At 44.0% G+C, this 17,032-nt stretch overlaps 1 protein-coding gene across 1 annotated transcript in view; it reads right to left on the reverse strand.

Annotated features, from left to right (window-relative positions):
* LOC140720596 (uncharacterized) overlaps positions 1–17,032 on the reverse strand; it is a 44,450-nt gene that overhangs the window by 10,553 nt on the left and 16,865 nt on the right. The gene's annotated exons all lie outside the window — the stretch shown is intronic.

Here is a 17,032-nt window from a genome sequence, read left to right on the forward strand (position 1 = left end):
CTCTCAACAACTGACCTATAGAACATCTTCAGCATCTCACTGCAGACATTGAATGACGCCAACCTTCTAAGGAAGTACAGTCGACTCTGTGCCTTCCTGCACAAGGCATCTGTGTTGGCAGTCCAGTCTAGCTTCTCGTCTAACTGTACTCCCAGATACTTGTAGGTCTTAACCTGCTCCACACATTCTCCATTAATGATCACTGGCTCCATATGAGGCCTAGATCTCCTAAAGTCCACCACCATCTCCTTGGTCTTGCTGACATTGAGACGCAGGTAGTTTGAGTTGCACCATATCACAAAGTCCTGTATCAGTTTCCTATACTCCTCCTCCTGTCCATTCCTGACACACCCCACTATGGTCGTGTCATCAGCGAACTTCTGCACATGGCAGGACTCCGAGTTATATTGGAAGTCTGATGTGTACAGGGTGAACAGGGGGGTTAAACTAAAGTGGCAGGGGGAATGGGAGCCTGAATAACAGAACAGAGAGTGGAAAGGTTGTGGAGACAGATGTTGTTCAGGCCTCAGACAAAGTCAGGAATGAAAAAGTTGAGCATGGTGCAGTGAATATGCTGAGCCCTGTATATTTCAATACAAGGAGCAGTGTAGGAAAGGTGGATGTGTTCAGGGCATGGATCAACACCTGGAATCAACACTAGGATCTGGCAACTGTGGATTGGGACAGGCTGCTTTATGGCAAAGGTGTGCTTGGAAAATGGGAGGCCTTCAAAGTGAAATTTTGAAAGTAGTAAGCGGGTATGTCAGATAAAAGGTAAAGATAGAAACTGTAGGGAAACTTAGATTGCAAGAGATATTGAGACCCTGGTAAAGCACAAAATGGAATTGCATAACAGGGATAGGCAGTCAGTTTCTTATGGAGTAGAAGAAATGCAAGAGAACACATAAGAAATAAATCAGGATGGCTAAAAGTTGGCATGAGGTTGCTGTCACAGAAAAGGTGAAGGATAATCCTCAGGGATTCTAGTGATAGATTAAGAGCAAAGGGATTGCAAGGCACAAAGTTGGTCCTCTGGAAGACCGGAATGGCAATCCACGTGTGGAAACAAAGCAGATGGGGGACATCTTAAATATTTTTCCATCTCTATTTACTCAGGAGATGGACAAAGGATCTATGGAAGTGTGGAAAAGCGGCATTAACCATTTCAACCCTGGGAAAATAAAAAAACACTACTCTGGCCACTCACACGCTCAATACCCCTCATCATTTATACACCAAAAAATGTCTCTAAATATAAACAAGGAAATTATACATTGCACAATCTACTTTCCACGATTCAGTACATTTACACGGACAGGTGTGTAAAAAGGGCCCAACGAATATCAGGGTCAAACAGGCCCAATTCATCAGAACCACAAACTGTTCCTGCTGCTACCATCCAGGAAATGGTATCACAGCAAAAGGAGCAACAGGCTCCGGGACATCATCTTCCGCCAGGCCATCAGACTGATTAATTCATGCTGATACAATTGCATTTCGATGTTATATTGACTGTCATATGTACAAACTATCTATTATAAATTACTATAAATTACACATTGCACATTTAGATGATGTAAGGTAAATATTTCTACTCATCATGTTTATGAAGTATGTATCTAATAAAGTCAATTCAATTCACCCTCTCCACTATCTGTTGTCATTCTGGCTCCCATTCCCTCTACAACTTATTTTAACCACATCACCCCCTCCCCTGCTCACTACCACTAGCAAGCCTTACCACTAGGATATTCATCCCCTCTTGTTCTGTTCCTCTAACTAACGAATCCCCTATCAGCCTTTTGACTTTCCTCTGCCAGGTAATTCCCCCCAACAGTTTCTAAAATGGTCCACCTGTTGTTGTTGGGGATGGCCACTAGAGTACTCTGCGATGGATATTTAACCTCATTCCCCTTCCTGACTCTCACCCAGTTTCCTGTGTCCTGCACCTTGGGAGTAACTCACGTCTCTTCATGTCATATCTATCACCCCCTCCAACTGCTGGATGATCTGGAATTCACCCATTTCAAGTTGCAGCTCATTGAAGTGCAGGGTTACAAGCTGCACATCTTGTAGGTGAGGGCATCAGGGACACTGGAGGTCTCCCCTCCTTCCCTCCAATACCCCTCTAATTTGTAATAATGTCCCCTCTAATTTGTGTAACCAGTGTGCAGATAAATCTTGTACTGTGCATTTTTTACCCAGTGACAATATGTGCACAGTGACACACTAGCAAATCACGGTCAATAGGAACTTTGATCTCCTCTGGGTTCGATCCAGTTTATCTGCACTCTCACACAACCTACGTAGCAGGCCTGTAACGGGTAATGAAGGATTTTCTCACAACTTTTGCACATTGTCCATATGTGGTTTCCTTGCTAAATTATGCTTTAAAAAGTCAGATTTCCAAATATCACTCCACTTCTTCCCACTTGCAAATTCTCCAGCAACTTTTGCATCACCACAATGCACGCAGGCATCACCAGTTTCTGTATTCTACATAAATATTCCCCCTGAACCCTCCCCCAATGACTGACGGTGGTGAACTCAGTGAATGAAATCCCAATGAATATGAAGGGAAGGGCAGTTCTCTGTCTCACTGGAGTCTGGCACATTTGTGATGTGAAAGCTACTTGTTGCCCAGGGTAAAGGTATTTGATATCATTACGTACCCAGAGAGAATGGGACAAAACATGTTCTCACCGGTAGAAAAGTCCAGAGCAAGAGGAGGTAGAGGAAGCAACACACACAAAATACTGGAGGAGCTCAGCAGGCCAGGCAGCATCTACGGAAAAGAGTACTAATGCCGATTTTGTCAACTGCTGATGTAAAAGATTTTGTTCCCTTTCTCCGAGTTCCTAATCCTTGCATTTAGATAGCTGGAGCTCAGCTCTGTCTGAGAGATCCATCGGTTCCCATTCCCTCATCAACCGGAAGCTCCCCGGGGCCCGTGTACGGATCGTGGGGCTGAGAGAGAGGGAAGAGGGCAGGACTGTCCCGGGTTTGCTGGTCACGGTGACCGGATTTCACAGGAATTATCCCGAAGTCGGTATTTAAGATAAAAACACAGAGAAACGCTCTTACCTGCAACCAACATTTTCAAGGCCTTCTGTGTACTGCGCGCATGCGTGAAACTCAGGGACGTCCTCAGCCTGACGCCTGCGCATTTCATCGGCGCTTTAGCGCCGGCAAAATTCTTAACGCATGGCCCTATGGGTAATCACGGTGCCATTAAACATTTCTGCAAGCACCGGTTCAATGTCCATACCTCATTTTTTTTATCTTGGGTATGGAAAAATCTGCAGCTGTTTTAACTCAGAAAGCGGCTCCCATAAGCAATATACTCAATATCAACGTGTATCTAATGCCAAAGTAAAATGCAGATATAAAACACAGGAGATTCTGCAGTTGCTGGAAATACAGAGATGCACACACACAAAACGCTGGAGGAACTCTGCAATTCAGAGAGCAACTAAGCAGCGGAGTACACAGGCTAGACATGCGGAAGGGGCTCTGCCTAAACGTTTTCTATTTATTCCTCTCCAAAATTTCTGCCTGATCTGTTGATTTCCACCTGTGTTTTGCAGAAATTAACCACCTTTTTTTTCAATCAACCAGTTTCCAAATGCTTCTAATCTTTCACTTTTGACCACATCCTGCTGGTCTTATTCGTCCTCCTCCTCTGGACCCCATCTCTCTCTGGAGCCCCTGACTCAGGCTGGCAAATCTTCGGTTTCTGACTCTTCACTATCGAAGATTCACTCGCTAGTCTGCTGTCAGACTTTAGAGGTGCATTGTGTTACGAGACCACAGGTTCGCTTACTGTGAGTGTCGCTTTAAGTGCCTGAGTGAGGCGGGGCTGTGACATCAGACACAAGGAGAGAAAGAGAGAACGTCAAAACCACAGTGAGCTCATCATCTTATTCACCCTGGAGAAAATCATGCAGGAAATTCATGCAGGTGTATAAGATGATGAGAGGCATTGGTCGTGTGGATAGCCAGAGGCTTTTTCTCCAGGACTGAAACAGCTAACACGAGGGGGAATAGGTTTAAGCTGCTTGGAAGAAGGTACAGAGGAGATGTCAGAGCTAAGTTTTTTAAGCAAAGAGTGGTGTGTGTGTGGAATGCACTGCCAGCGACGGTGGTAGAGGCAGATACAATAGGGTCTTTTAAGTGACTCTCAGATAGGTACATGGAGCTCAGGAAAATAGGTGGCTATGTGGTAGAGTAATTCTAAGCAGCTTCTAGAGTAAGATACATGGGCGGCACAGCAATGTGGGACAAAGCATCTGTAATGTGTTGTGAATTTATATGTTTCCATGAAATTCATGGGAAATCTCCCGTCCCACGGAGTGGTGACTAGTTGCAACCTGTCATCTCAGGGAGGGTGAGAGGGGAACGGCAGGATAGATTTTGATATACTGATATGGAACAGAAACATGGGCAGGAACCAGATGGGCTGAGTGGCCTTTCTCGTGTACATTGTGAGTGTGGTAGAGACAGTGAGTACCTGAGACACGGGATTTGATACAGAACTGATTTATCTTTCACAGATCCACAATATTAAACGCCAGTCTAGATTAAGACTAACATCAGCAGAACAGACTCCTCCAAAGCTCAGTGACCAGGGTTCAGTCCTGGGTGCGATGAGCAGCCGCAAGAACTGCAGAATTTGACAGTAACAGTCCCTTATGAACTTGCAGCTGCCTTCAATCACCTTGATGACTTGATGGCTAAACTTTTAACACAGAGATCATTTGAACTTCTTCCCTGATGTAGGAGCACTCAGAACGAAGATGTAGGGGAGAAGGAAAAAAAAGAGATAATAAAGTTGTTTGCACCGTTCGGGATAAACAGAGAGAAAGAGGTGGAAAGTTTCTTGAATGCATCTATTTTAATGCTAGGAGCATTGTAAGAAAGGTGGATGAGCTGAGAGTATGGATTGATAACTGGAAATATGATGTTGTATCTATTAGTGAAACATGGTTGCAGGAGGGGTCTGATTGGCAACTAAATATTCCTGGATTTTGTTGCTTCTGGTGTGATAGAATCAGAAGGGCAAGAGGGGGAGGTATTGCAATGCTTGTCCGAGAAAATATTACAGCGGTGCTTTGACAGGATAGGTTACAGGGCTCATTTAGGGAGCCTATTTGGGTGGAATTGAGGAATGGGAAAGGTATAGTAACACTTATAGGGGTGTATTATAAACCACCTAATTGGGAGCGAGAATTGGAGGAGCAAATTTGTAAGGAGATAGCCGATATTTGTAGTAAGCACAATGTTGTGATTGTGGGAGATTTTAATTTTCCACTCATAGAAACATAGAAAATAGGTGCAGGAGTAGGCCATTAGGCCCTTCAGGCCTGCACCACCATTCACTATGATCATGCCTGATCATCCAACTCAGAACCCTGTGCCTGCTTTCTTTCCATACCTCTGATCCCTTTAGCCACAAGGGCCATATCTAACTCCCTCTTAAATATGGCCAATGAACTGGCCTCAACTGTTTCCTGTAGCAGAGAATTCCACAGATTCACCACTCTGTGTGTGAAGAAGTTTTTCCTCATCTTGGTCCTAAAAGGCTTCCCCTTTATCCTTAAACTGTGACCCCTTGTTCTGGACTCCCCCAACATCGGAAACAATCTTCCTGCATCTAGCCTGTCCAATCCCTTTAGAATTTTATACATTTCAATAAGATCTCCCCTCAATCTTCTAAATTCCAGCGAGTGTAAACCTAGTCAACCCAGTCTTTCTTCATATGAAAGTCCTGCCATCCCAGGAATCAATCTGTTGAACCTTCTTTGTACTCCCTCTATGGCAAGAATGTTTTTACTCAGATTAGGGGACCAAAACTGCATACAGTACTCCGGCTGTGGTCTCACCAGGGCCTTGTACAACAGCAGTAGAACCTCCCTGCTCCTGTACTCAAATCCTCTTGCTACGAATGCCAACATACCATTTGCCTTTTTCACCGCCTGCTGTACCTGCATGCCCACTTTCAATGACTCCCAGGTTTCATTGTGCCTCCCCTTTTCCTAATCGACCATTCAGATAATAATCTGTTTTCCTGTTCTTGCAACCAAAGTGAATAACCTCACATTTATCCACATTAAATTGCATCTGCCATGAACTTGCCTACTCACCTAAACTATCCAAGTCACCCTGCATCCTCTTAGCATCCTCAAAGCTAACACTGCTGCCCAGCTTCGTGTCATCCGCAAACTTGGAGATGCTGCATTTAATTCCCTCGTCTAAATCATTAATATATATTGTAAACAACTGGGGCCCCAGCACTGAGCCTTGCAGTACCCCACTAGTGACTGCCTGTCAATCTGAAAAGGTCCCGTTTATTCCCACTCTTTGCTTCCTGTTTACCAAACAATTCTCTATCCACATCAATAACATACCCCCAATACTGTGTGCTTTAAGTTTCCACACTAATCTCCTGTGTGGGACCTTGTCAAAAGACTTTTGAAAATCCAAATATACCATATCCACTTGTTCTCCCCTATCCATTCTACTAGTTACATCCTCAAAAAATTCTATAAGATTCGCCAGACATGATTTTCCTTTCACAAATCCATGCTGACGTTGTCCGATTATTTCACCTCTTTCCAAATGTGCTGTTATCACATTTTCACAACCAACTCTTGCATTTTCCCCACCACCGATGTCAGGCAAACTTTCCCGGTTTCTCTCTCCCTCATTTTTAAAAAAAGTGAGGTCACATTAGCCACCCTCCAATCCTCAGGAACTAATCCAGAATCTAAGGAGTTTTGAAAAATTATCACTAATGCATCCACTATTTCTTGGGCTAATTTCTTAAGCACTCTGGGATGCAGACCATCTTGCCCTAGGGATTTATCTGCCTTTAATCCCTTCAATATACCTAACACCACTTCCCTACTAACATGTATTTCCCTCAGTTCCTCCATCTCACTAGACCCTCGGTCCTCTACTATTTCCAGAAGATTATTTATGTCCTCCTTAGTGAAGGCAGAACTAAAGTAGTTATTTAATTGGTCTGCCACATCCTTGATCCCTATGATCAATTCACCTGTTTCTAACTGTAAGGGACCTATATTTGTCTTAACCAATCTTTTTCTTTTCACTTATCTATAAAAGCTTTTACAGTCAGTTTTTATGTTCCCTGCCAGCTTTCTCTCATAATCTTTTTCCCCTTTCCTAATTAATCCCATTGTCCTCTTCTGCTGGACTCTGAATTTCTCCCAGTCCTCAGGTGTGCCACTTTTTCTGGATAATTTGTATGTTTCTTCTTTGGACTTGATACTATCCCTAATTTCCCCTGTCAGCCACGGGTGCACTACCTTCCTTGGTTTATTCTTTTGCCAAACTGGGATGAACACTTGTTGTAGTTCATCCATGCAATCTGTAAATGCTTGCCATTGCATATGAATGTTGAGGAACCAACTAGAGAGCAGGCAATTCCACATTAGGTATTGAGCAAAGAGGAAGTGTTAGTTAGCAATCTTGTCATGCGAGGCCCCTTGGGTAAGAGTGACCATAATATGGTGGAATTCTTCATTAAGATGGAGAGTGACATAGTTAATTCAGAAACAAAGTTTCTGAACTTAAAGAAGGGTAACTTTGAAAGTATGAGACATGAATTAGCTAAGATAGACTGGCAAATGATACTTAAAGGGTTGACGGTGGATATTCAATGGCAAGCATTTAAAGATCGCATGGATGAACTACAACAATTGTTCATCCCAGTTTGGCAAAAGAATAAACCAGGGAAGGTAGTGCACCTGTGGCTGACAAGGGAAATTAGGGATAGTATCAAGTCTAAAGAAGAAACATATAAATTAGCAACAAAAAGCGGCTCACCTGAGGACTGGGAGAAATTCAGAGACCAGCAGAGGAGGACAAAGGGCTGAATTAGGAAAGGGAAAAAAGATTATGAGAGAAAGCTGGCAGGGAAGATAAAAACTGACTGTAAGAGCTTTTACAGACATATGAAAAGAAAAAGATTGGTCAAGACAAATTTAAGGAACTTTACAGCCAGAAACAGGTGAATTGATCATAGGGAACAAAGACATGGCAGACCAATTGAATAACTACTTTGGTTCTGTCTTCACGAAGTAGGACATAAATAACCCTCCGGAAATAGTAAGGGACTGAGGGTCTAGTGAGATGGAGGAACTGAGGGTAATACATGTTAGTAGGGAAGTGGTGTTAGGTAAATTGAAGGGATTAAAGGTAGATAAATCCTCAGGGCCAGATGGTCTGCATCCCAGAGTAGCCCAAGAAATAGTGGATGCATTAGTGATAATTTTTCAAAACTCCTTAGATTTTGGATTAGTTCCTGAGGATTGGAGGGTGGCTAATGTAACCCCACTTTTTAAAAAAGGAGGGAGAGAAAAACCGGGGTCTGTCGTCAGTGGTGGGGAAAATGCTAGAGTCGTTTATCAAAGATGTGATAACAGCACATTTGGAAAGAGGTGAAATCATCGGACAAAGTCAGCATGGATTTGTGAAAGGAAAGTCATGTCTGATGAATCTTATAGAATTTTTTGAAGATGTAACCAGTAGCGTGGATAGGGGAGAGCCAGTAGATGTGGTATATTTAGATTTTCAAAAGGCTTTTGACAAGGTCACACACAGGAGATTACTGTGTAAACTTAAAGCACACGGTATTGGGGGTATGGTATTGATGTGTATAGAGAATTGGTTGGCAGACAGGAAGCAAAGAGTGGGAGTAAGCGGGACCTTTTCAGAATGGCAGGCGGTGACTAGTGGGGTACCGCAAGACTCAGTGCTGGGACCCCAGTTGTTTACAATATATATTAATGATTTAGATGAGGGAATTAAATGCAGCATCTCCAAGTTTGCGGATGACACAAAGCTGGGCGACGGTGTTAGCTGTGAGGAGGATGCTAAGAGGATGCAGGGTGACTTGGATAGGTTAGGTGAGTGGACAAATTCATGGCAGGTGCAATTTAATGTGGATAAAAATGAGGTTATCCATTTTGGTTGCTAGAACAGGAAAACAGATTATTATCTGAACGGTGGCCGATTAGGAAAAGGGGAGGTGCAACGAGACGTGGGTGTCATTGTACACCAGTCATTGAAGGGAGGTATGCAGGTACAGCAGGCGGTGAAAAAGCAGAAAGGTACGCCAGCATTCATAGCAGAAGGATTTGAGTACAGGAGCAGGGAGGTTCTACTGCAGTTGTACAAGGCCTTGGTGAGACCGCACCTAGAGTATTGTGTGCAGTTTTGGTCCCCTAATCTGAGGAAAGACATTCTTGCCATAGAGGGAGTACAAAGAAGGTTCAACAGATTGATTCCTGGAATGGCAGGACTTTCATATGAAGAAAGACTGGATCGACTAGGCTTATACTCACTGGAATTTAGAAGATTGATGGGGGATCTTATTGAAATGTATAAAATTCTAAAGGGATTGGACAAGCTAGATGCAGGAAGATTGTTTCCGATGTTGGGAGAGTCCAGAACGAGGGGTCACAGTTTAAGGATAAAGGGGAAGACTTTTAGGACCAAGATGAGGAAAAACTTCTTCACACAGAGAGTGGAGAATCTGTGGAATTCTCTGCCACAGGAAACAGTTGAGGCCAGTTCATTGGCTATATTTAAGAGGGAGTTAGATATGGCCCTTGTGGCTAACGGGATCGGGGGTATGGAGAGAAAGCAGGTACAGGGTTCTGAGTTGGATGATCAGCTATGATCATACTGAATGGCGGTGCAGGCTCGAACGGCCGAATGGCCTACTCCTGCACCTATTTTCTATGTTTCTGTCCACCATCAACCCTTTAAATATCATTTGCCAGTCTGTCTTAGCTAATTCATGTCTCATATCTTCAAAGTTGCCCTTCTTTAAGTTCAGAACATTTGGTTCTGAATTAACTATGTCACTCTCCATCTTAATGAAGAATTCCACCATATTATGGTCACTCTTACACAAGGGGCCTCGCATGACAAGATTGCTAACTAACCCTTCCTCATTGCTCAATACCCAGTCTAGAATGGCCTGCTCTCTAGTTGGTTCCTCGACATGTTGGTTCAGAAAACCATCCTGCACACATTCTAAGAAATCCTCTTCCTCAGCACCCTTACCAATTTGGTTCACCCAATCTATATGTAGATTGAAATCACCCATTATAACTGCTGTTCCTTTTTTGCACGCATTTCTAATTTCCTGTTTAATGCCATCCCCAACTTCACTACTACTGTTAGGTGGCCTGTACACAAATCCCACCAGCGTTTTATGCCCCTTAGTGTTACGCAGCTCTACCCATATTGATTGCACATCCTCCAGGCTAATGTCCTTCCTTTCTATTGCGCTAATCTCTTCTCTAACCAGCAACGCTACCCCACCTTCTTTTCTTTCCTGTCTATCCCTCCTGAATATTGAATATCCCTGGATGTTGAGCTCCTATCCTTGGTCACCCTGGAGCCATGTCTTTGTGATTCCAACTATATCATATTCATTAATAATTATCTGCACATTCAATTCATCCACCTTATTACGAATGCTCCTTGCATTGACACACAAAGCCTTCAGGCTTGTTTTTACAACACTCTTAGCCCTTATACAATTATGTTGAAAAGTGGCCCTTTTTGATTTTTGCTCTGGATTTGACTGCCTGCCACTTTTACTTTTCACCTTACGACTTTTTGCTTCTACTCTCATTTTACACCCCTCTGTCTCTCTGCACTTCTTCCTATCCCCCTGCCACATTAGTTTAAATCCTCCTGAACAGCAGTAGCAAATGCTCCCCCTAGGACTAGCAGGAGGGACAGCCCTCAGTGACTCCTGTGTATGCACCCTGGAAGCCTCAAGAAATGATAATGATCATGAATGAGGCCCCAGATAGAAAAGAAAAACCAGCACAGTTTGCTCAGTGTGTCCACAGTACTACACAAATGTTTAATGTGACTCCGCAAGATTTATTCGGTCTCTGCTGCATGATTCTCTCAGCTGATGAGGGGTGGAAATGGAAGGCAGAATTGAGATACCAAACCTATCAGCAGTCACAGGCGGGAAAACATAATGAGAATGAACAGATGGACCAGATCATTCAAGCTTTGGAAAGGGCTCTCCAGCAACCTGTAAACATCACTAAAGTACCTGAATGCAAACATAAGGCTGGGGAATCAGGACCAGACTATTGAGAGCGATTTGTGGCCTGCTACGGCACCTTTGCAGGAGACCAAGACTTTAATGATGGGAATCTGTTCCCCCAGTTCAATGCCCTACTGCTCCAATGCTTACCAACTAAGTTAGCCAAATTAAAACAAATAATATAGATTGGCCTGACAATGACCGAAATCAAATGTGACGAGCTTTGACATATCATTAGGACCCAACTTTCGAATCTCGACAAACCCCAAAGGGAACTAATATTAAAGGTGAATATGCTCAGCGGGAAGAAGGACGCGAGCGGGCTATATCTGAGGAACAGAAATGGGAGAAAAAACCTAGCACGGGACAGATAGGGATAACAACCCGTTTAGAAACTGACAAGAAGATGTTTCCAACCATGAGTGCCAACCCTCAGGAAGAGCCCAATGTAATATTGCAAGTTGCTGGAAATCCAGTTCCGTTTCTGATTGATATGAGGCAACCCCAACCACTCTCGATCAGGAAATAGTATTGGAAAAGGGATTCCAGCTATCAGACATTATAATCACTCTGTCAGGGTTCGAAGGCACGGAACGTACGTATTCACCTACCCAGCCACTGCAGGTGGAATTCCAGGGGAGCCAGTGTGAGGTTTCATTTACAGTCACCACCAGACGGGGGGTGTAATCTGACTTGCTCTGTCTGTTGGAAGTCGAGATTCTTTGCACAGACAATGCTGTCACCCTTGACAGGTGAACAACCGGCAGCTTCCCCAGTTTCCGACCCCCAAGTGGAGGGCACTTAATTTAGATTCCACTCCTTCTGCCAGCAGCCGACCCTCATGTGACTCTGTGCTTTGACCCTACGGGGTGTGCCACTGAGGAAAGCCAATATTATGCACCCCTCGATGGACAGAAGTTCCCAGTCATGGTGATTAGACAGGTTAAAGGATGAGACGGTATTGCATTACTGGCCGAATTTCCAGATTTCCTTTGGCGACAGACAGAACTGGTAGTTCCCCATACCACCATTAGGGTTTGCACTGGGTTCAAGCCAAAGAGCCCAGGGTTCCTGGCCTACACCCTAACGAAACAAGCCTCCAGCACCGAGGGAGACTGGCAAGACTTGGCCGCGGGTCTAGTCCAATACGGGAGGGAGTCTGAGGTGAAGACGGGATATCTGGTAAGACAACCTTTTAATATTGACCGATCCCTAGTCGCTGTACCCCACGTCTGTGCAATTTCAGGCCAAGAAGTCTGCCACACCAACTGCCCCCCTGTCTGGATCACCACGAAAGAAGGACAGACTTTCCCATCCATTTAGCAATATCCCCTCAATCCCGAGGCAACATTTTATGAGGATGGAAGCTCTTTTGTGGATCCAGCAGGATAACAATATTCTGACTATGCAATAGTGATGGACAGTGAAGTAATTGAGCAGGCCTCTTTTGAAGCAGCTGTCTCCGCCCAGAAGGCTGAGCTGTTTGTTCTGACTCGTGCCTGTATCCTAGCAACAGACTAAAGAGGGAACGTTTACACAGACTCCCGTTATACATTTGGAATTGTACATGACTACAGGGCTCTCTGGGAACATGGGGATTCCTGACTTCCTCTGGCCACCCCATTAGTAATGCCACCTTTGTAAAGAACTTACTCACCGCTCTGCAGCTACCTCGAGTTTTGTTCTTCTCAGGGGGACGCCTCTGAGGAGGAGTGAAAACTGTGGTCCCAGATGGGGGTGCCAGAAAGACCCCGACATAGGTTTTTGGATCACCCCAGTGGGACAGATTTGTGTTCCTACAGAGTTTTTACCAATATTGGTCGATTAGATACATAATTGTACACACCTGAGAAAGGAGGGAATGGTTGGTAACCTGTACCCTGCAAACAGGGTACGAGTCCCTTGCCAGGTGGAACTTTTTGTGTCTACAAGTTGATTTTATTGAATTGCTTAGAGTACATTGCTATAGATACTGCTTAGATATTATAGATGTGTTTAGTAAATGTGTTGAAGCTGTTCCAACTACCAATAATACTGTTATGACTGTTGTGAAGGTATTATTACGGGAAATAATTCCCAGGTACGGCCTGCCAGATATGCTGAGCTCTGACAATGACCCACACTTCGTGATGAAAGTAAACAAAGGCATACGTAACGAACTAGCTATCAAGCAACAATTCCACTGTGTACACCACCCACGGGCCGCTGGCACAGTGGAGACTGGACTCACTTGGTTGAAGGTCCTACCGTTACCCAGTTCCACATGAGGGTTACCCCACAGGGGAAAACAGGGTTGTCACCAGCTGAAATCATTTATGGATGGCCCATGAAGACACCCTGGGGACTAAGACCTTGTGTACCATTGCTCCCATAAAGTCTACCAGCAAAATTGGATATTCATACCCGAGGGGAAGACATGGGGACATATATATGCCAACTAACCAAAATTTTCCAAGCATACATTCACAGGTGCAACAGGCTTATAAGGAAGAGAACTACTCTGCAGAGAGGGGTGACTATCCCACCATGGAACCTGGGATATTTTTTTCCTGACAAACAACTGGGACTGAGGGAATCTTGGACCTCGGTGGAGAGGACCATATTAGGTGTGCCGACCACTCACATGGGTGTGAAACTGAAGGGGCAATCTCGGTGGATACATCATTAGGTGCCAAACATGTTACTGAAGGAACTGAGTAGAAGGTCTCTCTCGGACTAACGGGAATGTATTGGTTGTTAGTGGTGTTCATGTTTATGTCTTTGAGAGGGCTCACCCCAGCATCCGGGGGCCCCCATGTTAACACATTTCCGTCTTTCTGTCACACCTATGCCAAACAGGTAGAACTAGGGGCCTGCTGGGTTTGTGCTGAAATTCCACAGCATGGTAAAACTATGGTTCCAATGTCAGTAATTCCGCTCAACCAGAGTGAGGAACTCTCAGCCTGGGCTTTCTCAAATAACATCCGGGGAAGTGAGATGAGGACCTGTGATCCAGACAGAGATGACTGTGGCTGTCAGTGTTTTGAGGAATGGTGTCTCAGTCCCCCACCAAACGGAACTTCCAATACTGGGAAACATGCATCCTGGCCATAATTGCAGGTGCCCAGCAGCAGAGAGGAACAACTGAGACTGATTGATTTTGGATTATTACTTTTCTCTCCTATGGAGTAGTCGGGAATTCACGAGAGATAATCAATTTGGATACAAGCACTTGAGGAGCTGGCCACAATACTGCAGGGGCCCTGACAGTAACACAGGCCAAAGTAACAGAAATATCCACTGAAATTATTGCAATCTGGCAAACAGTCCTACAGAATTGTATGGCTTTAGATTTTATCCTAGCTGAGAAAGGGGGAACCTGTGCTATTATTGACACAGAATGTTGAACCTATATCCCTGATGAATCTATTAACATTACATCCCTCTCCGAGCACACTGCAAAGGAGATTGACAGCATCAAGAAAGTAGGGCAGGATTTACATGGGTTCACCGAAGGATCGAAACGGTGATCTTTGAAGGCCTGTTTGGTAATATGTGGGGCATGATACTGCATTATGCCCTAATAGTTGTACATATCTTTGTTATAATTACTGTTGTACACTGTCTTTACCCACTGAGAAGTCAAATCTGTACTCGGTTGCTCTCTCTGTAAAAAGTTTCTGCTTTGTTGATCATGTAATGATCTAAAGGAGGGAATGATAAAGTATGTAAAAGGGTTAACACTTCATTAAACAATAGCAGCCTGTTTTTCTGAAAGAAACTGCTGATGATCAACAGATGTGCTAAGCCATGCTGAGCCATGTTTCTTCTTGAGGGTAGCTAGCTAGGGTTTCAGGATGCTTACCTCCATGTGCACTCATGCGAAGAGATAGGACAGCTTCAGTCTGTTCTGTGTCTGGAAGCCATTATGACTGTTCTGTAATTTGTCTATAGGGGCGGGTCATGTAGTAAATATCTTTGGCTCCAGCCTGTGTTGCGTGGGGAGTATCTGGATGGATATATCTGTGGTGTAAGGGGAATTGTTAGTCAGTTAGTGGATTGGGTGGGGACAGTCATCGACTGTGCCTGTCTGAGTGACTAACTGAGTAAGCCTCAGGTGCTTGGAACAAAGCGTTTGTACTTATACAGTCTCTGAGCGACTTTCTCCAGATTCGACTTCCACAGAATAGGAGTGGTTTTAAAGCGCTGGAAGCTGGAAGCTCATTACCAGACCTGGAGTGATTGCAACTGGGTCTGACACAGGCATAAATGGTTCTTCTGGGCACATTCAGTCTCACTCCAACTATATCCCACCATCCCTTATACAGGTATGTAATGTCTAAAGGATCAGTGTTTGAGTAAATGAGACTCACCAAACTTTCTCCTGACTGAATAAATGGAATCTCCGAGTCTCTTGAGGCAAAGCTGTTCTCTCCAGTTAATGCTCTCAGTCCTGAGGCTGGTTCACTTGTTGCTGTTCCCTCGTCTTCAGCCGTGGTTTGCTTCTAGTTGGGGATTTTCTTCCAATAAACCTCTCACCGCAGGTCCAACTTTAACCAGAGAGATAATGAAGCACAATAACAATAATAAGGAGAACCAAACATTTCTGGTTAATGTTACTAAGAACAAAACGTTGAAGGCTGATATAATGATCTCAGTAAACATTTTTTTATTGTCATTCACACATCACAAAATGATACGTGATAAGGAGGAGCCATCATTCAGTCAGGAACAGAATTAGATGATTCGATGCATCTGGTCTGCCCCACCATTTAACCACAGCTGATTTTCATTCCAACACCATATTCCTGCCTTCCTCCTGTAACCCTGAGCTACTCAGCAATCATGAATATATTAATCTCTGTCATAAATATACCCAAATGGCAGCTTCAACCAACCTCTGTGGCAACAAATTCCACAGATCAGACATCTTCTGGCCAAAAAATTATTCTCCTCTCAGTTTTAAAGGGAAGTTTCTTTATTCCGAAACTGTGCTGTCAGGTCACAGTCTAATGGAAACATCCTCTCCATGTCCGCTGTATCCAGGCTTTTCAGCAGTTGGTAGGTTTACTTAACCATACATCGCCTCCACCACCCCCACCGTCCCTCTGAACTCCATTGAGCACAGGTCCAAAACAATCAAATGCTCCTCATACATAACGCCGAACATTCCTGAGATTATTTTTGTAAACTTTGTTCACAACAACTGTACTGAACACATTTCTAGGAATAACAAACTAATTGGTACCAGGGTAATTTGCAGGGGAAAGTTGTGGTTACTTTACTGTTCTACTATCACAGAGTGAGCCATTTCCATTTCCATATTAAAACCGGTACATTTCAGGAAACATAAACCAATCCAGAGTGAATGTAATAAAAAGAAATTGGAATTACCAAACTTCTCAGCATGTAAGGAACAGCTGTGGGGAGAGGAACAATCTTTACAATTCGGGTTAATAACATTTTGTCAGGATGACTTCATTTTCAGTTTTTAGTGCAGATCTCCAGCAACTTGAGATTCTGCCTGATTTCCACCATTTTATCCAGATCTGACTTCCACAAAATGCAAGTGATTTTAAAGGGCTGGGCTGCTGGAAGCACATTACCAGACCTGGTGTGATTGCAACTGTGTCTGACAGAGGCATAAATGGTTCTTCTGGGCACATTCAGTCTCACTCCAACTATTTCCCACCTTCTATTGTACAGGTATGTAATGTATAAAGGACCAGTGTTTGAGTAAATGAGACTCACCAAACTTCCTCCTCACTGACTCACTGGGAACTCCAAGTCAGCTGATTCAGAGTTGTTCTCTCCAGTTGATGCTGTCTGTCCTCAGGCTGGTTCACTTGTTGCTATTCCCACATCTTCAGCCGTGGTTTGCTTCCAGTTGGGGTTTTTCTTCCAATAAACCTCTCACCGCAGGTCTAACATTAACCAGAGAGATAATGA

Source organism: Hemitrygon akajei, unplaced genomic scaffold (genome assembly GCF_048418815.1).
Source record: "Hemitrygon akajei unplaced genomic scaffold, sHemAka1.3 Scf000045, whole genome shotgun sequence".
NCBI classification, from domain to species: domain Eukaryota; kingdom Metazoa; phylum Chordata; class Chondrichthyes; order Myliobatiformes; family Dasyatidae; genus Hemitrygon; species Hemitrygon akajei.